Genomic DNA, 12,256 nt, shown 5'->3' with positions numbered 1-12,256 from the left:
AGTAATTTCCGTGTTTTTCGCGCTAAGGCACGGCGGACTTGCAGGCAAGCACGACGAACGTCTTGGAAGAAATTTGTCTCGGAGATAACATCTCGCACTCCGATGACAAAAGTATGGAACATGATACAAAAGATAAAAGGTAAAAATTCTAAAGCCACAGTTAAACATTTAAAAAATGGCAATGATTTATTAACATCTGAAAAGGATATTGCCAACAAGCTTGGTGAAACTTTTGCGAAATCTTCTTCTTCTAACAACTACAGGGAAGATTTTAAAAAAGTTAAAAAACAAAAAGAAAAAATTAAATTAAACTTCAAATCAAAAAATGGTGAAAATTATAATAAACTCTTTTCTCTTGAAGAACTTAAAACATCTCTGTCAAAAGCCCATGATACAGCTTGTGGGCCTGATAATATTCACTACCAACTGTTAAAACACTTACCAGATTCCTCGCTGGAAGCTCTTTTGCAGCTTATGAATAACATCTGGGAATCTGGTGATTTACCATCAATCTGGAAGTTTGCAACCGTCGTGCCTATTCCAAAACCAAGTAAAGATCACACGGATCCTATTAATTATCGGCCAATTGCTCTTACCAGTTGTGTCTGTAAAACACTAGAACGGATGGTCAATGATCGCCTTGTTTGGTTCCTGGAATCCAATGGGCTTTTAGCCAATATCCAGTGTGGATTCCGCCAAGGTCGCAGTACTCTTGACCATCTTGTTCGATTCGAATCATTTGTCCGTAATGGTTTTGCGAAAAATGAACATGTAGTGTCGGTCTTTTTCGATCTAGAAAAAGCCTATGATACTGCATGGAAGTATGGTATTTTAAAAGATCTCTTTGATATGGGGTTGAAAGGCAATATGCCAAATTTTATTTCGAATTTTCTATCTAACAGACAATTTAATGTTAGAGTAAATTCAACCATGTCTGATCTGTATGATCAAGAGATGGGTGTCCCTCAGGGCAGTATTTTATCTGTTACATTATTTAGTCTTAAAATCAACAGCCTTGTTGAAGTTTTAAAAAGTAATATTGAAGGTTCATTGTATGTTGATGACTTTTTAATATGTAATAGAGGCAAAAATATGAATAACATAGAAAGACAACTACAGTTATGTCTTGGAAGAATTGAAAAATGGGCCTCGGAAAATGGGTTTAAATTTTCCACTTCAAAAACGGTCGGGATGCATTTTTGTAACAAAAGGAAATTGCATCTTGATCCAGAACTCACTTTGTACGGCAACCCAATTAAAATGGTTGATGAAACCAAATTTCTTGGGTTAATTTTCGATAAAAAGTTAACCTTTCTACCCCATATCAAAATGTTAAAATCGAAATGTTTAAAAGCATTAGATATTTTAAAAGTTGTCGGCAGCACCGACTGGGGTGCTGATCGCAACATTTTACTTAATTTATATAGATCTCTAGTTAGATCTAAACTAGATTATGGCTCTATAGTGTATGGCTCTGCAAGGAAGTCCTACATACAGATTCTCGATGCTGTGCATCATCAGGGTTTGCGTCTCTGTCTTGGCGCATTTAAAACCTCACCAGTTGAGAGTCTGTATGTAGAGGCTGATGAGCACTCACTCTCTAACAGACGTTTGAAGCTTGGACTTCAATATGCTGTCAAACTAAAAGCCTACTCAGATAACCCTGCCTACAGCTGTGTTTTTAATCCAATTTATGAAGATATTTTTGCAAAACATGAAAATAAAATTCCTCCGTTAGGTATACGTTTAAAATCACATTTAGCTTCTTTTGATTTAAAATCTGTTGCTCAAGTTGAAACTTGCAAATGTCCTCCATGGGAACTTCCCAAACCAAAAATGATATTTGATCTCCGTGAACACAATAAAAATAAAACAAATCCTCTTTTAATTCAGCAACACTATGCTGAAATCAAAGCCAATTATTCAGATTTTTCAACTGTCTATACTGATGGATCAAAGGATGGTGACAGAGTTGCATCTGCTGCTGTCTTCATGGACAGAGCTGCAACTCTCCGTTTGCCATCTGATGCATCGATCTTTACTGCTGAAGCAGAAGCAATAATTTTGGCTTTGAAATTTATTGCTTCTTCAGATAAATCCAAATTTATTATATGTTCTGATTCACTTTCATGCTTACAAGCTATACAAAATACTGAAATTAAAAACCCAACAATTCTCAAAATCTTATATGTAATGAGGAATTTAAAAATTCTTCTTAAAGAAATATTATTTCTATGGGTGCCGAGTCATGTTGGAATCCTTGGAAACACAGCTGTAGACCTTGAGGCAAAGAATGCCCTGGGTGACCCTTTATCCAACTGTGATATACCATATACCGATTTTAAATCTAATATTAGAGAATATGTTTTTAATATATTGAAAAATGAATGGAGTAAAAAAGATGGCAATAAATTACATGAAATTAAACCTAATTTATGTAAACCTTTCAATAATTTTATGTGCAGAAAAGATCAGTGTGTTATTTCTAGATGTCGTATTGGTCATACTAGAATAACACACGAATATCTTTTAAAAAATGAAGTAGAACCACAATGTATACCTTGTAACTGCAAGTATACTATTAAACATGTTTTAATCAATTGTATTGACTTTGCTGATATTCGGAAGAAGCATTTCAATGTCAATAATATGTATGATTTATTTAATAATATTCCATTTACAAATATTGTTTCATTCTTAAAAGAAATTGGAATATATTATAAAATATAAAAATGTTGTTATATTTAAAACGATTTTAATTTTTATCACGTTATCTTAGTGTTGATTTTTATTTGTAAATAATCAATTTGCTTTAGTCTAGAATTTTAGTTTATTGAAAGACCTTTTGTCTGATTTTAAAAATATACCTTAAATTGTTATAATATTCGAATTAGCTCTCGCCGCGATATAGCCTTTCTGTGCTAATGCGGCGTAAAGCAAACAACAATCAATCAATCAATCAATTTAATAATATTCCATTTACAAATATTGTTTCATTCTTAAAAGAAATTGGAATATATTATAAAATATAAAAATGTTGTTATATTTAAAACGATTTTAATTTTTATCACGTTATCTTAGTGTTGATTTTTATTTGTAAATAATCAATTTGCTTTAGTCTAGAATTTTAGTTTATTGAAAGACCTTTTGTCTGATTTTAAAAATATACCTTAAATTGTTATAATATTCGAATTAGCTCTCGCCGCGATATAGCCTTTCTGTGCTAATGCGGCGTAAAGCAAACAACAATCAATCAATAATTCTTCAAGGACCATCAGGGAAAAAAAGATTTCAAGAACTCTGCTGCGGAGGGTATTTTATATTTTAATTTGATATTTAATATTCCCCAAGTCATTCACAGAAATTAAATTTAAGCCTAAGGCATCAGATCAAAAATTAAAAGAATTCCAAGAAGTCACAACTTGAACTGACACAAAACTGACAAAAGTAAACTCACCCAATTAATTTAGAGTTCTTGAAAAGAGTCAGTCCAAATCAATCAAATATAAATTGGAAATTTAATACTGATATTTCAAACTTTCAGTCCAAACCTCCCACAACCAGACATGAATTAATATATGTATATATATATTTATGTGCCCACAACACAAGAATCCAGTACCTTCATTAACTTGAGGAACTTTAGCAGTAGGGTCAGGTATAGCTCGGTAAGGGTTAGGATTAAAGTTCTTAAGAAATATGGCCATGTGTACACCAGAATTTCTGAAAATATCTGTATATATATATATTAAAAAATAATGAGATGCAGATTGATCTACTCTGCTAAATTTGGGTCTGCAGTATTTAGAAAAACGTGTACACTAAAAACAAATAATTATGTTTGTAATTGTATCAAATTTACAGTGAACAAAAAAAGATTTAACTGTTATTAAATGAAGTATTCAAGTAAAAGTAAAAATTTATTATTTATATATAAGTTTTTGGAAATTTGAAAACTGTCTTTATCAAAAATTCTAATTATATGCAAGCAATGGACTATTGTACACATTGCTTGCTTTGCAAAGTTATTAGCTATATATAATTAAAATTGCATTGTATTAGAGTACATAGTTCCATCATTATTTTGTTGTACATTTTCTGGCTGCAAATTATGTAAATGGTGAACTATTTTAAGTTGAAACAATGTATATAAAATTTTCAACACAAATGTTAAAATGGTTGTATTCTGTCAGTCAAGGAATAATCCTTATATATTTTTTTCATGTAGATTTTACTTGTATATGCATGTTAATTAAGTAAGCTTTAAATAATCTCTTTTTATGCTGAGAACTACAAAAATTTTCTTACAACAAGTACATGTAATTTTTTAAGTAGCACCATTTTGATTGATATCTTTTTCTTTAGGCATCTGCTAAAGAAATATAGGGTGATATCATAGAGTGTAATTTTCCCCCTTTTTTATAGACCCTTGACTGAAAGTGATATGATTTTCCTGAAATAACATAAATTTCACAGAGTGCAACCATTTATACATAATACTTCATTTAGTACTTTTATTAGCTTTTGTTTGTTAGCTCAACCAAGGATCTGTATAGTGAGACAAATCCTTGACTCAACTAGGTAAATTAAAAAGGTCATGTGATCATATGCCATCACTTGGCGTCCTTTGTGATTAAAAAAAAATCTCCTTTGATTTTAACTAAACTTGGACTGAATGATCCTCAGGGTACCTAGTATAAATTATTGTTTTTTATTCCTGTCAGTCAGCAAGTATGCCCACTATGGGTAAAAATAGAACATAAGGGTCAAATGCTTATAGGGTGTTCGCTGATCTTGCTTATGACTTTTTGTCAGATATTCAGAATTCCTCTGGTTTTATCCATGTAGTGCCATTACAATTTTGCGTGCTTACCCCTAATTTTCTATTCATAATTTTATTACATAGACATAAAGATTAAAAAGCCATTGTTTTAAGTCTTATGTTTTTCAAAGTTTTTACACATGTTGAAAGAAAAAAGGTGCCAATGTTAAATATAAAAAAAACAGTTCAATTTGTGGTCTGCGTTAGTTAGGTCAATTTTGTTCAAAAACAAATTCAACGATTGGGAAGGAAAAAAAAAACAATACATTTAAGCTCAATGTTAAATTGCTGGATAAAAACAATTTAGCACAGTGTAGGAATATTGTATATGTACATGATGTATATAACAGTCTTTTAAAAATCTTGTTATTCAGAAACAGAACAGCTGATCGTCTTTTGTCTTGAAAAGCATTACAGACAGAGCAAAAGTATCTAAATGTCAAAATCTACTCACTGTCTTACGTACTTCCTCTTATCAGCAAAATTATCAGATGTCGGATTTATGTTGAGTCAACTTTCTTCGCACTTTTCTTTTCACAAGTACAATTGAACAGAATGACTTTATAATTGGTCAACAAATTAACAGTGAATGAGTGATCATGGTGATGAGTTCTTCTTTTTAGAATGATTTTAAATGTTGTTAGTAGCCTAACAATGATGAGATAAAAGGTGTATGCATGTGCCTTTTGGATCTAGTAGACACCTTCTTCCTGTTTTCCGATACTTTGAATTATGAGTGGGTGTACGCTTCGCTTGAAAATATATACAAAAAATATTTTTGCTTTGCTTTTTTCCCAATACATGTACTAAGCCACAAAAAGTAACATAGATAGGTACTAGAAACTATTATCTGCAAAAATGATCAGCAAAACAAGATCTACAAGATAATATTTAACTAATTTCAATAAAGGTAAAACTAGAATATAAAATGGCATATTTTTTCCAGGTGAGCAATTCAGGCTCTTAAGATTTATTGTGCCCCGCGCGACATAGAAATACCGGGCGTCTGTCCGTCCGATCTTGTTAGCGCTCTCAAGTGTACAATTCTTGCCAGATTTTCATAAAACTTATATCATAGGTTTATAATAACAATGTCTTGGACAAGTTCGAAAATCAGTGCCGATTAATTATTTTTAAAAGAGTTATGCCCCTTTGAAATATTCATTATATTGAAAATTGCATTGTTAGTGCTCTTATGTGAACAATTCTTGCCAGATTTTTATGAAACTTATATCATAGGTTTATATCAGCAATGTCTCGGACAAGTTCGAAAATTGGTCCCGATCAATTATTTTTAAAAGAGTTATGCCCCTTGGAAATATTATGTATTTATTGGAAATTGCATTGTATTTGCTCTCAAGCCTTCATTTCTCTTAAGATATTTATAAAAAATTTAAAGAACCAAACAATAAAATTTTTTTGCCCTTGAATAGATAAAATATGTGCAACGCCGGGGACATTGGAACTGTGTTCTTTTATTAGACTTGATTATTATATAAATGTGGTTTTGGGTTACCTTATAACACTATGATTGTTCATTTTGATGTATATGTATATCTACATATTTTTTATATTTATATTTACACAATATTGGATTGCACCTAAATGAACATTTAAGAACAATGTGTGATGGTTTACCTGTTATAATTATAATTAATTGGTAGAGATTTTACAAGTCATTGATTAATATTAAATTTATCATTACTTGCTTATTTTCTTTTCACTTGCTGTTAGTTAACCATATGGAGCTTGTACTTAAAGTCAGTTACTGATATATATTATCTTACATGTCTTAAATTTGCAGTTTTAATATTTTTCAGATATAAGATTGATTGATTGTTGGTTGCTTAACGTCCAGTAGCAAATATTTCATTCATGTTCAGGACGAGTTCAGATATAAGACAGTTCTGTTAAACCTAAGGCAAGAGTTTTTTTTAATTTGTTGGTTTACATATCCGCCGACCAAATTTTTCCGATTTTCAGAAAAAAAATCAAATAGACATTTCATGCTTTTTTATTCCCACCGACCCTAAGAAATAAATTTTCCCTGAAATATAAATAAAAATATCTGCTTAGCAGGATTTTCCTGAAATAAAATGCATTATTTTAGCATGTTAAAACATTATCAGAAATGATTACACATTGTGTTCTAAAAAAAATAAAATCTTAAAATAATCCGTAGTGTTTGAGTTTCTAAAAGTAGACAATCATTAAACTGACCTTGAAATATTGTTTGTGGATCAAAGCCTATGTTAAAAAGGCCTCACAATAAGTTTGTTTTTCTTTTTTGTCATAATTCCGTACAATTTTTCATCTCATAGATGATGGACCCGTCCAAACGTGAAAGACGTCAAGTTAAAAGAAAGAGATATCCACAAACAATTGGGAATTTTCTAATTTCATAGATTGAAAAAATTTCGTCCATTTGGATATCAAAAATGGATTGCCTACAAAACGATGAAACCGAAATCCTTGTCTTTCCGGTGGACGGGTCTACTTCGTTTATGACACCGATGGTAAGGTGATATTTTCGTTCCATGTGTTTGCAAATTTTTATTTCATGTGTTTTCGTGCTTGAAGCTCATTATTCACCATGTCTCCTGAAAGTTGATTTAAAGCAACGTGTAGCTTGATTTTTTTGTTCGTAAAATGACTATTTTATTTTCCTGTTTTTTCCTGGACATACCCCCCTCTTTGTACAAACTTATTTGATGATGGCATGCATTGTATGTTTAAAACAGCTGAGCAATAATATTTGGAACTAACAAATGATGACTAAAAAGCATACCAAAAATATTGTTAGTAAGCTGAAAGATATATTTTTTTATATACATATTCATGTCTTGTAAGAATTGTTTCTTTTCTTCTCTTTTTTCGACCGACTGACCCAAATTTTTCACATAAAAAATCAGTAAACCAACAAATTAAAAAACTCTGGCCTAAATGAGGATTAATTTAATTTTGATATGAACAAAGTAAACACATTTTATTTAAATATGTTGAAAATAGGAGGTAAACACAAGTAAGACCACAATTACAGCAATCCTACAATTTTAAGGCCAAATAAAAATATATGTATGGTTCCAGTTTTATCCAAATAAAAAAATAAGATAGATTGTAGGTATGGTTTTTTTTAACACAATTGCCCACAAAAGAGCTTAGGTCTGAGTGAAACTGTCAGATCTTGGTATGGCAGTCTAATGAAGATAATTTCAAACAAAAATCTGGAATAATTAAAGTATGCAGAGCCATTGGGGCCAAAAAAACTATATTTGGGTAATTAAAGGCGAGTTGAATTGAAAATGAAAAATTAACATATATATACATTCAAAACTATGTAAAGCACAAATGACTCTACACATTCAAATAATTATTTTTTGTTGTATATTAATAGCTAATAATTGCCTTTATCTTATTTTATACACAAAATGTCTCAGTTATCATGGTTATGATTGAATATACTTTATACTCTCTGAACAATGGCAGAGTCAACATGTACCAGATGTATTACTATTATTATATTGTAAGTTAAATTTAGCTTTTGTTAACTTGTCAAATGCCGAAATATAGATGTGAACCGTGTGGATACAATTATTTCTGACTTTAAAAGAATAGAATATACAAAAAATCATATGAAATTTCCTTGATTTATGGTCAAATGGTAGACAGTCCTTTTACTAGAAATGTGTTAAGCTAGAGAATTTCTCAGCAGAAGTGGATCCGGAAACTATATTCTACTTACGAATCAACTGCTTCTTATAAATTCTCTATTAGAGTCTTAAAACATAAATGTTCTTACCTCCCTAGTATAAGTTTTTTTTAACTTTTATTGTCACAGGATGTCTGATAAGAAGAGGAAGAGGAACGAATACAAAAGAAAATGGATTGCGAATGCTAAGCAGAAAGCAAGAATTTCTGCTGAAAGTCATTTTTCCAGTAGTGACGAAGAATGTGAATTCCTTTCTGCTAGTACATGTAGTAACATGAGTAACTTGGAAGCAAATAAGTGCGCTTTACAAAACTTGCATTCAGTGGATTTACCTTCAACTAGTCAACCAATGACTACCAGGACTACAGAAGGAAATTTATCACCTTCTGATGAAGGTGGTCATGAGCTGGAGTCAGATAATAGTTCAAGTGGTTTACCTGATATAGATTGGGATTCTGTTGAGAAATTTGAAACTTTGTCTGTTGACACTGATACTGATTTTAATCCAGATGAGGATGGTACTCTGTTAGAAGAACTGGCTGTATGGACTAACACATTTCAAGTAAATCATAATGCTGTTGATGCCCTCTTGAAAATTTTAAAAGAGCATGGTCATCAAAACTTGCCAGGAACGTGTCGTACTTTGTTGAAAACAGTTAGAGAAGTTGAGACAACAAATATATCTGGAATGGATTATTATAATTTTGGACTTGAAATTGAACTTTTGAAAACATTTGGACAGTATCCAAAGATGGTAACAGATAATGTTGAATCCGTAGATATTTCCCTGAACATAGATGGTCTTCCTCTTTTTAAAAGTACAAATACAGCATTGTGGCCAATTTTATGTGAAATTCACTAACAACCAAGAAGAGTATTTCCTCATGTTTTAACAATAGGTCCTTCAAAACCTACTAATCTTGATTTTCTACAGGAAGCAATAGATGAATTGGACTCTTTATTACAAAATGGCTTTAAATTTAACGATAAAGAAGTAAGAGTGAAGCTTAGATGTGTAGTATGTGATGCACCTGCAAAAGCAATGATGAAAGGGATAAAGTTATTTAGTGGATATTATGGTTGTGACAGATGTAATCAAACTGGTTTCTGGTGTGGACGTATCACATACCAAGATACTGAGAATATGCAACTTAGAACAGACGTTAGTTTCAGAAATCAAGATCAAGAAGAACACCATCACAGACATTCCCCTTTTTGTCAATTAAATATAGACATGATTAATCAATTCCCTATTGATTACATGCACCAAGCGTGTCTTGGTGTTATGAAACGACTTCTTCTATTGTGGATGAGGGGGAAAGGGTCACGACGCATAAGGATGTCAGCTCAAAACATTCAAGATATAAGTTCAAAGTTGGTACAGTTAGCTGAATTTATTCCAAAACAATTTGCTCGTAAACCCAGAAGCTTGTATGAAATAGACAGATGGAAGGCAACTGAATTCAGGCAATTTTTATTATACACTGGGAAAATAGTTTTAAAAGGAATTTTACGACCTGATTTATATGCTCATTTTATGTCTTTGAGTGTAGCTATATGCATTTTAGTATCTCCACGTTTAGTGAATGAACATGTTAGTTATGCAAGAAATCTATTAAATTTCTTTGTTAATGAAGGCAGAAACCTTTATGGTCAAGAGTTCCTTGTATACAATGTCCATAGTATGCTTCACATTTCTGACGATGCTGAAAAATATGGAGGTCTTGATAATTGTGGAGCCTTTGAATTTGAAAATTATTTGCAAAGGTTAAAAAAGATGGTGCGGTCGGGAAAGAAACCTTTAACCCAGATAGTGAAAAGAATTAAAGAATCACAGACGTATTTAGTCAGCATGGATGCGCAAAGAAAACAAAATGAAATAAAAGTCTCATCTCAGCAATCTGACAATGCTTACTTAATTGGACAAAACAGGTTCTGTCAGTTATTATCAAAAACAAATAATCATGATGAAGACGGCAATGCTTTAATGTTGTGCAGAGTATACTCAAGAAATCAAGCCTATTTCCATACACCATGTGATTCAAGAATGATAGGAGTTTATAGTTTTGACAAAAGATATTCTACTGTTGAACATGTACAATCTAAAAAACAGGGAAAACAAGCAATTTTGATTAATAAGGAAAATGAGAGCAATATTGTTGTCTTAGCTATACTGCATGACTTTTAATATGGTAAGGGATAATCGAAATGTTCTGCTGTTGTCAAATTTAGTGTTCATTTTCTTACTTATTTAGGAAATGACTTATTTTTTTTATTTGTTTAGTGTTCTGAACTTTAGTCAGATTTTCAAAACATACCACTCAGCAAAGTTGAAAAACACATCCAAAATATAAAACAAGCTGATGAACTAAGTACATGCCATACAGTTTTACATAAATTATTAAGAATGAAAAATAATTTGTATATACACAAATGTACATTTTGTCATTTACATGTAGCATTTATACAGCCAACATATTAGACCTTCGACCAAGATTATCTCTATTCACATTTAAATGATATTGTTTAGAATTTTGAATAGAACTCCTGACCAGTTGCTGTCTCAGTCGATTTATTCACTCCATTATGTCATGTATGTTAATATACAACGTAACTTGTTACAAAATTTAGAAAATTAAAACTTACTTACTATATGACATACTTAAATATACACTCCAAAATAAGCAACGTAATTAAAAATTGAATTATTGATAATCTAATTTTTAAGATTTAAAAAACTCGAGCAGAATATAGAAAAAACCTCATACTGACGAATACTTATGTCAATTTACGTTATATGTTGACATGTTGCTTTGAGGCAGCCATGATTTTTTTTTTTTTTATATTTTACAGATCTATGGCTTTTTCATATGCAGTAGTAGAATTCACAAATGATGCTCCACCATCAGTAGCAATTGTACACCAGGGATGGTTGGATAGCAAACCAGATGTAAGTTAAAGTAGACAATTTTAAGGTTTCTTGTGAAGACTGTACATAACTATTTCTCTCTCTAGAAAAAGGGCCATACCTATACTTTTTGTCCAATTTTACGATTCCTAATAAAACCCAACTTAGAGACTAGAGCTTTTAATATTAATTAAAGTTACGCAAGACTAATGCATGATAAACTAGAAAATAAATGTATCTATGAGAAAAGTGTTCTGTTAAACGGTGTAAGTTTCAAAAGCGTATAAGCTATCATATTATGTTTCAAATACCTAATCCACATCTTCAATAATCTTGCAAAACTGGCAAACATTTGGCAAAAGAAGAAGAAAATTGATATGCTATATGTCAGATGAATGACTAAAGGAAAAACCTAAAAACAGTGAAGGGAAATATAATTGAATAGAGGAAGTAGGTAATCATCTTGGAATAAGTAGAATTTAAACAACAAAAACAAAAATAATAATCTGATTTTTATCTAGCAATTTAGAGTAGGTTCATATATTTTTTTGTAGGGTATGTTTTGTTATTGGCCGAGGACAAATGTTTCATTGAAGGCCAGAAAGGCCGAAATTGCAGACAAGGAGAAGTGGGTAAAGTATTCTATTAGAATACTTCACTACACAGGTAACTTAATATAATATAACGATAGTAGTAGGGGCATTATGTTTTCTGGTCTGTGCGTCCGTTCGTTCGTCTGTCTGTCCCGCTTCAGGTTAAGGTTTTTGGTCAAGGTAGTTTTTGATGAAGTTGAAGTCCAATCAACTTGAAACTTAGT

The sequence above is a fragment of the Mytilus californianus genome, unplaced genomic scaffold (genome assembly GCF_021869535.1).
Source record: "Mytilus californianus isolate M0D057914Y unplaced genomic scaffold, xbMytCali1.0.p SCAF_25, whole genome shotgun sequence".
In the NCBI taxonomy this organism is placed as follows: Eukaryota; Metazoa; Mollusca; class Bivalvia; order Mytilida; family Mytilidae; genus Mytilus; species Mytilus californianus.
The sequence above is the reverse complement of the archived record's forward strand: the minus strand, read 5'-3'. Positions refer to the sequence as shown.